Genomic DNA, 15,393 nt, shown 5'->3' on the forward strand with positions numbered 1-15,393 from the left:
GGGAATCTCTGTCCTAGACCGAAAAGTGTCCAAAACCCCTCTAAAATGAGCCAACCAGGTTGACCAGGTTTGGAGACCAACTAAGACCAGCAAAGCAGTTAAGGCTTTTTTTCAGCAGAGCGAGTAGCCTACAACAATTGTTTTAATAGCTGGTTCATTGCCCTAAACTGCAAAGTACTTCTCAGTTACCCTGCATTCAGGGTTTAGTGCACATGGACACTTAATTTGATGTCTAGGTGATAGTTTTTGAGTTCTTAGATGGCGTTGCCCATTTCATTCAGGATAGCAGTGTGGTTGGAAGCAGGAGTGGTTGGTGTGCGCCATATTGAGTCGCGGGGTTCAGTTGGGGAAAGAGTGGCTCAAGCAGCTCTTTCATTTCTCAGAGAAATAATGTGCGGTTGGAGAGGAATCTGACACAGATAGGATGATGAATTCTGCAGAGTCAGTAAAAGCAAAGTGATGCTGAAAAACACATCTGTGCCGTTCTCGGACCACACTTCAAAGGCACATGCTTCTCCTGAGGCAGCACGCTGTATGTAACAAGCACTTTTAATTTATTCCTCTGGGCTGAAGTACTTTTTGTTGTTGTCTTGATTTTGGTATTTAATTATTTACTTTCTGGGACAAGAGATTTAGAATGGAGATGGCTGGATGAGACAAATCTAACAAGCCACTGAAGAAAATGCTGGAAACATGACCGTAAACGACAATATCCTAACTGCGGTAACTCTTTAAAATTTCAAAAGGAAAGCTGGAAAAATGTTCAGATATGGCTAACAGTATATATGTACTGGCGTAATGGTCCTCTCCTGAATAAAATCTCATGCTTGTTATCGTCTTCTAAAGTTTTCAAGAAATATAATGCTGTAATACACAAAGAGAGAGAAAGCTGTAAGGCGGTAAGTGGAATCGGATAAGTTATTCTCTTGCCCGACAGCAAACAAGAAATAATGACGGGAGGCAGAAACACAGACCCTCCCAGACCTGTGTTCTTCACAACAATATATATATAAAAAAACACTCTTATCAGGTTATAAGGAGAAGTGTAAGCAAAAACCATGTGAGACGACAAGGAGGAACAAAGGTGAAGACAAGAACGTGTCGGACACTCCGTTATTGTTTTCCTCTTTGTTAGCGAACAGTACATGAAGATTTTTGAGAACTTGGTGATCTTTTTGTCGTTCACAATCTGTGATAATGGTTTAGACTTGAAGTGATTCATCTGATTCATGTTTCATAATGAGGCAGGGTATAGTTTCCTTTTGTTGAAGAATCGAAGGCCTTTTAAGAAGTTAAACGCCAGGTCAGTGCAAGGAGTCGTGGATTGTCATAGTGATACCTTCCATTTTTTATCGAAGATGATGTTTCAGGATGCGAGTCAGATCTCAAAGCCAGTGAAATTTAAAGCAAAGCATTGTGTTTTGTTTTTATTGCAAGCTTGAAACACAGAAAATGGGAAAACAATGGTTCAACAATGGCGCCTACGTGAAGTAGTGCCTACAATGAGGTTTCATTTGAGAAGAAAGATCTTGAGAGCAGCAGTCAGAGGGCCATTCCGGGTCTATTAGAGCCAAACCATTTCAGAATTCAGCTTATGAATGTGCACTTTAAGTCTGACAGGGCAATAGAGACAGTTCATTTTGCTACGATCCTCCATATTTCTCATTGATCTGTTCTCCTCAAACTGTACACTTGGATTAAGTGTGTATCTATATTAAAGAGGTATAATAATACATTGGAAGCCTGCCGACAGACAGCCCGGAATATTGGGAATGTCAAAATCCCTCTTAGCTCTAGACAACTTTTAATAAAACTGGCAAGCTGTGTAGAAAACTTTGTGATGCTTATGAGGACGCTTCCCTAGTACTGTAGGGAGAGAGAGATAGATATATTGAGAGAGAGAGATAGAGAGGTTCTTTTTAATTCCTTGATAATTGAAATGATCATGGTAGCTTGAGCTGGACTAAATGAGCAGCAAGGGATTTGCAAGGTCTTAATGTCAGAATTAGTGCTTTGTGTCGAATCACAAACCAGAGTGAGGAATAACAAAGAAATACTTTTTAATGAAAGAAATACTTTTTTGAGACTGACCTTTTTTTTTTTTTTACTTTAAATGGATAGTTCACTCAAAAATGTACATCCTGTCATCATTTACTTACCTTCAAGGTGTTCCAAACCTGTTTCTTTCTTTCTGCTGAACACAAAAGAACATATTTTGAAGAATGTTGGTAACCAGACAGACCAGACTGATTACCAACATTCTTACAAATATCTTATTTTGTGTCTTTTAAACTCCTATAGGTTTGGAACAGCTTGAGGGTGAGTAAATGATGACACGATTTTCATTTTTGGGTGAACTATCCCTTTAAGAAATATACAATTGATAGTTTTGACTCCAAATTCTGATAAACCATGTTGGATAAATGTTTGTTTCGCTTAAAATGACAAAACACGCACACCAGTGACTAAACAGTGTGCAAAGTTTATATGTTGCCTGGAAATCACAGACAGCCTGCAGTATCCTATGTACACGCAAAAAAAAAAAAAAAAAAAAAAAAAAAACAGTTTTATGGTATTTAATTGTAGAATAAATGCCAAACTAAACTGAGATATTTTTATATAGATATTATAATAATTTAATAAGAAGTATGAACTTATAAAAAGTTTGTAAAATGAAACAGCATCTACTATTGCTTTTGCATTGTTGTAGAACTAATTTTATATACAGCAAAGTATACTTATTGAACTAATTGTGTTATCTGAAATAAGGTAAAGATTGAAGATTGATTCACTTAAAAACACGCCTGGTCTTTCATGGTATTAATAAAATAGCATTGTACAAACATAACAATGAATAAACAAGATAAGTATAGCGACAGTAACTTCAGTTCTGGTGACGTGAATGCTGAGAAAGATTTGACATCATTTCTTCTAAAGGCACTAAGACAGCTGATTAGGAACACTGTCATTTTAGGGGAATTTAATGCAGTTCTTTCTTGTTTAATGTCATATTTCTGTGTGTAATGTATGTCTGCTATAAAAGAGAGTCCGTTCTAACATGTTCTTGTCTCTGCTGTTAGGTTGCGAGAGCTCTCCAGCACATGCCACCCTCATTAGTGTCCAGCACCTGAAGACACCAGGTCACAAACCCAATGAACTGCCCATTTCATTCAAGCTTTGCCGACGTGGAAAGATGACCACTGTGACCTAATGTCGCAGTACAGTCTGACGGCACATTATGAGCGACATACAAAGTAGCTTGAAAAACCTTTTGAACCTTATGTGGAGTGCATTATTTTTATGAAGAAATTGCTATAGGCTCCAACTTTTCAACATGCTTGTAGATTTTATTCATTCAATAAATTGTGTATTTTTATAAAAAAAAAAGGAACAGGTCTTGTGATTTATTTGCTGAACTGTGGGTGATGAAATATTTAATATCCTGGGTATTAAAATGATCAGTCTCGGATGCATTGAGAGGGTTGACATGGCTGAATCAGTACTAAAGGACTGCCGCACGGGGAATTATTGCTTCAGTCTGAACATGTCACCTCTACAATATTTCTACCATTATAATGTACAATTATCCTTTCTTTCCATTCTCGTATCTAAGTTTTCTCCGGCTTGTCATTGTTCGAAAATTTCACGCACCCAATATGAAAGAACAATAATGTCTAGTCTCAATGCTATTGCTTAGATTTGATTTATACACCTAAGTATTTCACATGCATAATGCAAAGTAGCTCTCACCCTCCACTTTTTGTTCTTGGAAAAAGTCCTAAATAATGTGACTGAGGTAAAATGAGCAAGACGAATTTCCTGTTTAATGTCCCAGAAAAAGCTGTTTTCTCTGAATTGCGTCAGGAAGTGGTCAAGATGCACGAATAAAGCTACTTTGGTCTGGAAATGAAAGTTCATATATTCTGCTCTTTCTGCATGTGTCACAAAGAGTTGATCACATGGGAGTCTACCAGAACACCTGAACACAAAGCCAGGCATTGTGTGTCGCTCTGACCTCAGTGTCATGTGACTCTGTTATGGCCAGGTGTTGCCTGTATCTGGAGCAGAAATGGTGTTTTGCTCTTAAGACCAAAAACATACCTAAAATGAAATATAATGCATTGAGAGTGAATTACAGATATACCGCACTTTTGTTTTTGTGCAGCGATGCCATAGAAGAACCATTTCAGTGAGCAGTTCTTAAAAGAACCATTTTTTCCTAGTGTGAACAACGTTTAAAAATAATAGTAGGAACCTCTTTCCACTATAAAGAACCTTTTGCGCAATAGAAAAGTTCCATGAATGTTAAAAGTTCTTCATGGAATATGAATAAATAATCTATATTTTTAAGAGCGTGTATGCAAATTCTGGGATTTAACAATTATAAACTGGAAATAAACATAATAAATTATAAAAATGTATTATAAACAAAATAATAAATTATTATTTATTACATTTAATACAAATAAACATTAAGATATATAATGTAGAAATATTTACGATTATGCATTTATAGGTCACTGATTAAATCTGTAATATTGAGCATTCAATTCTCAAATGTTCCTGAAAGCTCAAGATGATCATCTCAAATCACGCTGGAGAACATGATCATCTAATTTTACAAAATAGTTCCTGCAGCTTGAGAACTGCTGTCATTAAAGCAAAAAGAAAGAAATTTCAATTAAAAAATTAACAATGTGGTAAACCCTACATTATGGGAACAAAATGTCCCCACAAAAATACCAATATCCAAAATCTTTGACCTTGTTTAGACATTTTTTGGTCCCCCATAAGGAATACAGCTTATAAATCATACAACATAAGTGATGTTTTTTTGAAAATGTAAAAATGCAGAAAGTTTTCTGGGATGGGTAGGTGTAGGGTTAGTGTAAGGGGATACAATACAGTACAGTATAATCATTATAAAAATCATTATGTCCATGGCAAGTCCCCATAAAACATGGAAGCCGTGTGTGTGTGTGTGGTATCTTTCACATCAAGCCCACATGAAACCACAGATAGAGCATTTTTCTGAACATTTTTAACTGAGCATCTGACTGAAACCGTACACAAACTCTCCCGCAGTCGTTCCACTTCCACAGACCCGCATTAAGTTCATCTGACGAACACGTGAATTCACCATCTCAGTTGTTTCAGTCCAAACCTTCAGACTGATGGTCCCAGGCTCGTAATCTATAACGCAGAGATTGAAAATAATGAAGAATTACAAATGACGGGCAGTGGCAGAATCTGATTAGGCATATTGACTAACTGATGTCCATTGTAAATCTATGATGACTGATGTTCCATCTTCAGTTATGAAACACAGTTTTAGAGTAGATCTTCCCAGAACAATGGCAACGGCCGCCTCAACTCTCCGGCACAATCCAATTGTCTGTAAAGCACATAGAACCACAAAAGGCCCCTGCTAGCTTTGCTTTCGAATCACTTACGAATGATCCGAAATCAGAGCAAACAATGAAACTCAATATACTTTTTGTTGACATTTGAAATTTAGAGAAAATAAAATAAAGTGAGAGTGCTTTTAAGGCCAAAGAAAGTGACCTTGGTGAGGCCAGTGAGAGGTAACTTTAAAAACTCCATTACCAACTCCAGGACTTGCTCTCTCTCTCTCTCTCTCTCTCTCTCTCTCTCTCTCTCTCTCTCTCTCTCTCTTTCTCTCTCTCTTTCTCTTTCTCTCTCTCTTTCTTTTCTTGCTTTAAGAAAGAGGAAAGCACTGTGCAGTATTTCACCTTTATCTCCCGATAGCAGGTCTTTGTGTTATCTTATTCTTATTGGAAAGAAGGGAGAAACGGGAAGGAGGGGAAAAGCCTCCAAGGCGCGATACACCACACACTCCCCACGGATGGTGAGATACCAAACACTTCCTTTCCAAACTTTCCACACTTTCATGCTAAAGGAGATGAGAGCCAGTTGCATTGTAAAAAAGGAGCTTTTTTGGATTTCTCTACAGACAAAAAAGAGGGATACATCTGAAAAGCCGAGCATATACGCAAACGCACACGCGCAGGGGTGCATACACCTCGCGCAGCGGCATATGTGCTCTCGCAGAGCCGGGCTGTATAACACAAAGAGAACTTTTAAAGAGAGAACTGTGACATATTCCCAGAGTGTCTGTCTGCCAGTCAGAATTCCCAAGCATGCTAGGTGATGTCCTCCAAAGCACAGATCTACCTGTGCAAGCGGCCCCTGTGACAGAACACATGCCGCACTGATTTTCACAGATGGCTTGCAATGGCCTGTGAGGTTTTTCTCACTTACTTCAAACCGAGAACGACAAGTTTTGGGCCACACTAAAACTGTAGCAGGATTCAGTTCTTGTTTTTTTGTTTTTTTTAAGCCTGGCACCGCGTGTGAAGTATAAACCGGGCCTCGGTTTCGGCGTGAACCGCCTGTAACATACATCAATTCGGCATGATGATTTACATGAAAGTGTTTTCACACACATTTTACACAGAAATTCATTTCTGTTCAATTCCACTCTTGTTTCATGAACGAGGTCTAATATTATGGTACAGCGCCAATTCATATTGCATTTTAAGATCAGGGGACGGTTGCATAAACCTCTAAGACTAGTCTAACAAGATTTTCATCATGCATTGGCCTAATTTAATACCGAAAAGTAAGACTAACCTCCCCTTAACTAACTGCTAGTGGGTCAGACTAGATCTTAAAGGGATAGATCACTTTGGAATTAAATTTTGGTATGTTTTAGCTTACCTCAAGGGCATCCAAGATGTAGGTGTCTTTTTTTACGCAGTAGTTTCAATTTTGATATTTTTAGGTCAAACCGTTCTTGTCTGTCAGTCATTTAATGCAGGTCTGTGGTCACTGTCTCAAAGAGCATGCACAGAGTCCAAATTAAACAATTCCCCATCGTAAGTACACATTGATGGCCTAAGACACGAAGCGAGCGGTTTGTGTGAGAAAACGAACAGTATTTATATCGTTTTTACCTCTTATACACAGCCACGTCCAAGTGATCTGAGGGCGCGCGCGCTTCTGCGCAAGCGCCGGAAAGTGTACAAGAGGTAAAAACGATATAAATACTGTTCGTTTTCTCACACAAACCGCTCGTTTCGTGTCTTAGGCCATCAATGTGTACTTACGATGGGGAATTGTTTAATTTGGACTCTGTGCATGCTCTTTGAGATAGTGACCATAGACCTGCATTATATGACTGACAGACAAGAACGGTTTGACCTAAAAATTTCAAAATTGAAACTACTGCGTAAAAAAAGACACCTACATCTTGGATGCCCTGAGGTAAGCTAAAACATACCAACATTTAATTTCAAAGTGAACTATCCCTTTAAGACACCAATGGCTAAGTTTATGCAACTGGCCCCTGAATCAAGAATCAAGAATTGTAATCGTAATTTTTGAAAAAGTTATATTTCCAAAGTGAAATTACCATATAAGTAGATAGCATACAATTCTGGGTAGGTGTAGGGTTAGTGTAAGGGGGATACAATATACAGTACAGTATAATTGTACAGTATAATCATTATAAAAATAAATATAAAAATCATTATGTCCATGGAAAGCCCCCATAAAACATGGAAGCCGTGTGTGTGTGTGTGTGTGTGTGTGTGTGAGTGTGTGTGTGTGTGTGTGTGTGGTATCTTTCACATCAAGCCCACATGAAACCACAGATAAAGCATTTTTCTGAACATTTTTAACTGAGCATCTGACTGAAACCATACACAAACTCTCCTGCAGTCGTTCCACTTCCACAGACCCGCATTAAGTTCATCTGACGAACACGTGAATTCACATATTGATTGAAGGTAAATGTTTTCAGAGATGCAGAAAACCCCTGAGCTCAGACACAAGGACAGTTTAATTCTTCTCCACTCTGCATGTTTGCATTGATGGTAACATGGTTGTTTATTGGAACAAAACCACATTTGGTGAGTGTAAAATGTTTATATTGGTCAATAACAGCAGGCTAGCGGAAGCCTTGCACATCCTGTGATTTATCTCTGATTTCACTGCTGTCATATTTTCATGGTCTTTATGAAGACTGTGACAAGTCACACAAAATAACAAACAACAGTAAACTACAGCTGACATGTTGAATCTCTGAGAAAACAGCAGTAATAAGAGGAGGCAACCAATTATCAACCAATTAAGTATTGGAAAGGATGAATGAGAAAGAGAGGATCTTGAGACATCATGTTTCAAACTTTAACTTAACATATTCACATATTGTTCTCACAATGAAAAATAAGAAATAGCCAGGCCCAGGTCAGACTTATACAGAAATACTGTGAATGGCTCAGGAAAGTGGTTTTTAATAATGAATTTGGTCTGTAGGCCTATATAGCTGACATTATGCATCTGTCTCACTGGACTTATCCCACTTCTCTGAGAGCCTTTTCTTCTCCCAGCATGCCTTGAGGCAGTGTGGTTTAAACAAGTGGAGTGCTTTTTGCTTCTTAACTGATCCACAACCAACAGTCAAAGCTTTACTGTTTAATGGGTCCTAACTGAAACTTGTTTGTGTGTGTGTGTATGTAAACCTTTTAATTGGACAGTTTTTTATGTTACAAGTAGGGAAAACTCTTTACGCAAGACTTAACACTGAGTAAAATCATGATTTCTATTTGAAGAGCAACCAAAAAATGAAAGGATTTACATTAAAAGGATATATTTAAAGTAAGAGTTCACCTATAAAAATTACAGTGCACTCGGAATAGTGAACAAATCTTTGACTAAGATTTCTTTTGAATCGGATAAACAAATTAATTGATCAAGATCAAACTCAAAATATTGATTGGTTCATGAATTGCTCCTTATTGTCTCATGAACGAATGACTACATTTTAAGTGAATGAATATTTTTTGGTGATTTTGCATACTTTTTGAAGATTAAAAGATTAAAAAGAAAAGTGTCTTCCATGAAGAGAAACACAAGCATGGAACATGGAAAGAAAATCACTTGGGTTTGAAACAACAGGGTGAGTAAATGATGACTGTTCATTTTAGAACATTTCAAAAATACAAAAGAAATTAATTGAAATGGACAATGACAAAAAATTGAATCAAATTGAAAATTAAAATACCTTTATCATTTGCTCCCGTATTTTATTTCTGCTCAAGAAAAACAGTCATACATCCATGGCACATTTGTTAATTAGCCTTTGTATGATAAAAAAAAAAAAGCTGAATGTCCTATCACTGTCCTTCAAACTCATCTAAATTTAATTCATCATTCACTTCATGTGTAATTGCAGTCCAAAACAATACCTGGTCCTCAAAAGCCTCTCTCACTGAACCCACTTCAAACTTATCCAAGAGTGTCCCTGTCCATTATTTAGTATAACCGTGGATCAGACTGCAGACTATTGCTGTCTCGCTGAATTTAACAGCTGTTTGATTCTATTCATGAGATGCAAACATTAAAATGCAAAGACCAAATGACATCTCTCAAACTTCAGGAACTCTACTACTATAAATCTGAGACCAATCTTAATTCATTTTTAAAATACTTCAAAAGTATGGCTGTACGGTGCAACATAGCATTGGCTATGTCGCACGTGCTACGAAAAATCGGTCAACGCGATGAATAAATTTACCACAGTCGCATGTGTGCGACACAGTTTTGCATGTGTGAGACAAAGCCACTTGTGTGTGTGAATTAGTATTTTGTTGTGTGAGGTTAATAAAGAAGATTTGGCTCAATGTGATTATGAAATTGAAACATCTGAATTAAATGGATATATGCGCAGTGTGATTCACGGTGAAGCGCAGCACTGTGATCAGAGCGGATCGGTCGGTTCACAGTAAATGCTGCTCCATTTCTACAAGCGCTGTGAGTTTGAGTCAGTTATAACGCACCAAAGTGAGTCAGCAAACACGCATCAAACATCTCTCCAAACTTGTAATGTGAAGCGTCCAACAAAAGAGAACATTTAATGACGTTTTTACCCCAGACAGTAACATAGTGTCGCCCAGATCCGGCCCACATCTGGTACGCGTGGAATCTACATGTTCCAGATGTGGCCCGGATCTGGGCCGACACACTCACTTCATAAGGTCAGTCGAGTGCTTGAAATAACTTTTGTGACTTCATATCGTAGAATGAGGCAGAAATGATAGGCTATTATTTTATGTTACACCGCCTGTCGATTAGCATTGCATTATAAATAGATTTAATTCATATGAAAATACCCAAGATGTCTAGAAGAACACAGATAAACCATATAGACCTATTGTCGCAATGTGTTTATTCTCTTTATGGCTGTGTCCCAATTCAGAGGCTGTTAAGTGATGAACTTCACAACTTGTTTGTTTTTTGTGCTACAATTACATGACCTGTGCAACAAAACTTTCAACCTCTTTAGAACCAATGCATAATAATAATAATAAAAAAAAAGTTAATGTACATCCATCTTTAGATTGTGTTTTCCAGGTTATTTAAAAATAAACAAAACTGCTGATTCTGTGTCTCTGTCACTATAGCCCATGTCCCAGGGTCAAGTTCCTCTATTGAGACAGGACATAGGGGTCACAAGGGACTCACAAAAGAGGTTTGGTCTAGACAATGTCCCCTCACCCATGTGCTCAGACCACGGCGGAGGTCCTTAGAGACCCATCCGTCATTTGTTTCCATAGCCTTTCACTACTTGGCTTGTCAGACACCAAATGTCGGTGGCTAAACTCACTGAAGCCTTCAACTTGAACTTCAGACATGTGTCCCTATCCAAAAAAAACAAAAAAACATTCTAAATAAATTAGAATAAACCATCAGAGACTGCAGAGCTTTGGCCATGTGGGACATTTCACCATTAAATATCACCTCATTAAAAAAATAATGGTTATTGTATAAAATAATATATATATAATAAATAATTAAAATATAAATATAATATTTTATTTCATACAACAATTTTTATTAAAGCAAACACAATAATTAGTGAAGAAGTTAATTGTAATTATGTGACAATTTATTTTAAAACTATCCAGCTATGAGGTTCAATAATAAATACAGGTCAAAACTTTATACTGCATTACACTTAATCTCCTGCAAAATCATTGCATTTAATAAAGGAGTAATGGCTTCTTTGATTATGATAACATTCAGTATACTTACATGATAACATATACTATACTTTCATGTGATTGTGGATTTGAAGAGATACACCTGCAGATCACACACACATCCTTATTGTTTCACCCTTGAGAGAATGCACATGTCACCCAGCTCTGTTCCACTATGGCTGTATTCATATGTGGGAGACCATGGCTAACTCTGATGCAAATCACCCTAAGAGCGTGAGAGAGAGAGAGAGAGAGAGAGAGAGAGAGAGAGAGAGAGAGAGAGAGAGAGAGAGAGAGAGAGAGAGAGAGAGAGAGAGAGAGAGAGAGAGAGAGAGAGAGAGAGAGAGAGAGAGAGAGTGTGTGTGTGTGTGTGTGTGTGTGTGTGTGTGTGTGTGTGTGTGTGTGTGTGTGTGTGTGTGTGTGTGTGTGTGTGTGTGTGTGTGTGTGTGTGTGTGTGTGTGTGTGTGTGTGTCTGTGTATATATATCTTTCCATCCTCTTCATATGTCTGCTTCGCCTGAAGCACTGAAAAGGAAAAAAAGCCCCAATAAGTTGTTTGTTTTCTGTGTTGGATTATATTTAAAATGCACATTTTTAAAAATGATTCTATGTTATTTAACAACAATATTTTGAACAGAAAATGCTTTAATAAATATACATTATATATTTTTGTCATAAAGGCCATACGTGAATGCCTCTCCCAATGAGAGATGGTGGCATATATCATTTTTTAATGTTATTCTTTTTTTATTTATGACACATTGTGCAATTATTGATCCGCTTCTGACTTATAATATCATAACAATATGCTGTAATTTTCCCATTTGGACCAGTATTGTATATATAGAACATAATATATTTAAATAAATAACTAATATATAGCATCAAATATATCATTTATTTATTTACTTACTCACTCGTTTATTTATTTATTACTGCTCACATAAAAAAAAATCTACTAAATACATAAATGTTAACATCTTTATGGTTGGATGTGACTTTGCATCTTTAGCCTAAAGCTGTGGTACTGAACCCTAGAGGTCTCCACTTGCACACAGCTTCTCCACAAAGCCCTTTTCTGAAAGTGCTGTCCAAAGGACAATCTCACATTCATGTACACGCACACATACACTCACATATACAATTTCACCTGGATTCATTTTGAGGATTGAGTCACACACTACTGTATTTATGGGGTCTGAAGGACAGAGCTGGACCTTCAGTGTTACTCATATAAAGCAGCCTCCGCTCTGAGTCACACACACACACACACACACACTGACATCACTCTGCCATGACAAACACACCTAAACATGACATCACTTGCATTTGAGCTAACATATTGGTAGGGGCCTCAAATGTGTAAAAGAAATGACAAGAATTGAGATATCAAAACAAGAAGAGGTTTGGAGGACGTTCATACAGCTAACATGATAGAGAGTGAGAATCATTGCCGATGGTTAAAATAGATGTCAGACCTGCGTTGGATTGCTTTACAAGAGCAACTGTCATACATTTTCCTTAGATAGAGAGAAAGAGAAAAACAAAAATCATTATCAACAGTGTATCATTCAAATGTTTTTTTTTTGTTTTTCAGAGTAAATAAATACCATCAAAATAAAATACATTGTACTTTGATATTCCTGATTAATTTCCCAGTGCCGTAATGGCCATGAATGATTGATTGTGATGTTATTATTGTCAGAGATGTACAGAGGCACTACACACACACACACACACACACACACACACACTTCCAGCGTTTCATTTGCACAGAGAACCATGAGCAACAGCTGCCTGTCTGAACCGACTAAATAAAAAGAGAGAGCAAGCTTTGTGTGTGTGTGTGTGTGTGTGTGTGTGTGTGTGTGTGTGTGTGTGTGTGTGTGTGTGTGTGTGTGTGTGTGTGTGTGTGTGTGTGTGTGTGTGTGTGCAAAAAGGAGGACCAGAGGCTGTGAATGCCTCTCCTGATGAGAGATGGGGGCATATTGAAAAGTTTATTAAATTACCCTGATTAACAATTTAGCCACGAATAGTAGAGTGGTGGAGGAGCTCTATGAGGAGGCCCTGGCAGCATTCAGACATGGAGCTGCAGGGTCAAAAGGTTCCTCAAGTTCACATGCTCCAGGGTCTTTGTTATGCTAACGCTCCTGTCCAGCCCCCACTCCACGGCCAGACACAAACTATTCCTTGAGAACTTCACCGGCGGGTTGTTGCTCCTGGGTGTGTCACAGCACTGCGCGGTCAGTGCGCCTCCGAGACCCTTTTTTATTTCTTTTTTACTGAGAAGCATTCGAGGTGGCTGCTAGACTGGTGTCAGTGTGTGCGAGTTGGACGAGGAGGCATAGAACAATGCTGTTACACTCATGTGCTGTGAATTATGGTTATTCTTTTATGAGTGAAGTTATGCGATTATTTTAAATGTAATTTCCCATTTCAATTCACTTCCATTTTCCGTGTTCTACAAGACACCTGATTTTCAAATCACAGTATCAGGTAAAAACATAGCATGATCTTCACAATGGTAACAGTTTATTTACATTTTATTTAGTTTTAACATGAGTTTAACTAAATCATTCACGGTAAATCATAGAGGGACAGTCTAAATAGGGTGAATTCAGGGTGATTGGGGCACTTTTTGCCATTGAGATGACTTGGAAAAAGTGTCCCATACAAACCCCTAAAGGTTTTCAGAAGATTTGGTTTTTGCAATTTTTTATTTTTATGTTATTTTAAAGGAAACTAAATGTAATTTATTATTATTGTTATTATATTATACATGCTGTAAAACTATTCAACACAGAGTAACAAAACTGTTCATCATAGGTTTGCTTTTCTTGCAGATTAAAAGCCTTAATATAATAATAATAATAATTGCCATACTATATAATAATTATAGCCGATATTATTGCAAATAAAGCAAACATTTAGGCTACCTAATGCAATATGTAAATACAGAAAAACAGGCCCATGTTTTTTTGGAAGATAAAAAAATAAAAAAATAAACCAGAATGGGAAATACTTCTTGGGAAGAATAAGAAAATGTAATTTAATGATGTACAATAAATAACAATGGCTGAGTTTTTCATTATTAAGATTTTATTTATTTTCAGTGACGGACAGACATTGCAGCAAAACTGGATAGAAGGACACACTACTCAAAGCACTTGAAATGTACAAGCATTACATATTAGTACAAACATTACAAATATTTTCATTTCAGTAAATGAGAATAATGAGCGGTCAGTGAGCTTAGGTCTCTGGGGAAGAGTGATCAATATGACTTCAACAAGAAGAGGTCAGCAGAAAACATGCCTAGAGGTCAAGGTCAAACGCTGGCCAAACACCCTTAACCTAAAGGTCAAGCTCTTTATCACCAAAGCATGTGTTGTTATTTAGAGACTTTACAGACTTCAGCAGCTCCATTTAACAGTATTAGACAGCAGTGGTTTACAATACGTGAATAATCAACGTCTTTTGTCAAATAATTTCAGCTACCATATCAAAACTGCAAATGTGAAACATGTAGAAAACAACTTTACATTTGTAAGTTTCAAACAGTGCATGAAAAGCCTTCACCCAGAAAACTGGCCTGTATACAGACAGACAGACACATATTACGGCTTTTAAAGACCTAAAAAAAATTACATGAATAGAATGTGAATAAAAACATTCAGTATGTCAGTACATATTATCCTCTGGTGTCATAAATGAAATAAAATAATGAATCTGACTGCTCTATAGAAGATTCACAATGCAACCTTGACAGAAGGGCGGACCCGGTCAGACATGCAAATAACGGCATGAATATGGTGCGTCCAGACAGCTTTCATCCCGTGATCTTACTGTTTTTCAGATGTGCCACTTCAGGTGCGTGTGTCCGTGATTCCCTGTAAGTCCATCATCAACCCGACGAAAAAATAATGAGGATGCCGAGCGGCTCCGTATGAAAGCCTGGCTAATTACTTGATGAAGAGAATATTCTCTCTCTCTCTCTCTCTCTCTTTCTCGGAGAGCCCGCCCTCCCCTCTCTTTTAATTATCACATTTCTGGATTGCAGAGCTGTGGCAGAATCTATTCAAACTAATGCCATCAGCATATAACCACAGTGGGCCGTTTGGCTAGGAATGTCTTAGACTTGATTTTTAGGAATGGCCATTTGAAATTGTACCGTGTTTGCTTTGTTTGTCATTCTACGTGGCTTATTTAAAGAATACCGCAGCTCCATTTTGTGTTTAAGGGGCGCTAGCCATTAGATAGGCACTTCTCTGAGACAACAGAGGGGGGACCATCAGGGAGTGATGGATTGTAAGGTGTGGGAGTTCACA

The 15,393-nt window shown here is 37.5% G+C and overlaps 1 protein-coding gene across 4 annotated transcripts in view; it reads left to right on the forward strand.

The window, feature by feature from the left end:
- Nucleotides 1–3,332, forward strand: part of mef2cb (myocyte enhancer factor 2cb) — a 121,067-nt gene extending 117,735 nt beyond the window's left edge. For all 4 annotated transcript variants that reach the window (XR_013821389.1, XR_013821390.1, XR_013821391.1 and 1 more), the window contains one exon: nucleotides 3,081–3,332. The gene's annotated coding sequence lies outside the window, so the exon portion shown is untranslated. The remainder of the gene's footprint in view (nucleotides 1–3,080) is intronic.
- Nucleotides 3,333–15,393: the final 12,061 nt, after the last annotated feature.

This window comes from Squalius cephalus (assembly GCF_949319135.1).
Source record: "Squalius cephalus genome assembly, chromosome: 5".
In the NCBI taxonomy this organism is placed as follows: domain Eukaryota; kingdom Metazoa; phylum Chordata; class Actinopteri; order Cypriniformes; family Leuciscidae; genus Squalius; species Squalius cephalus.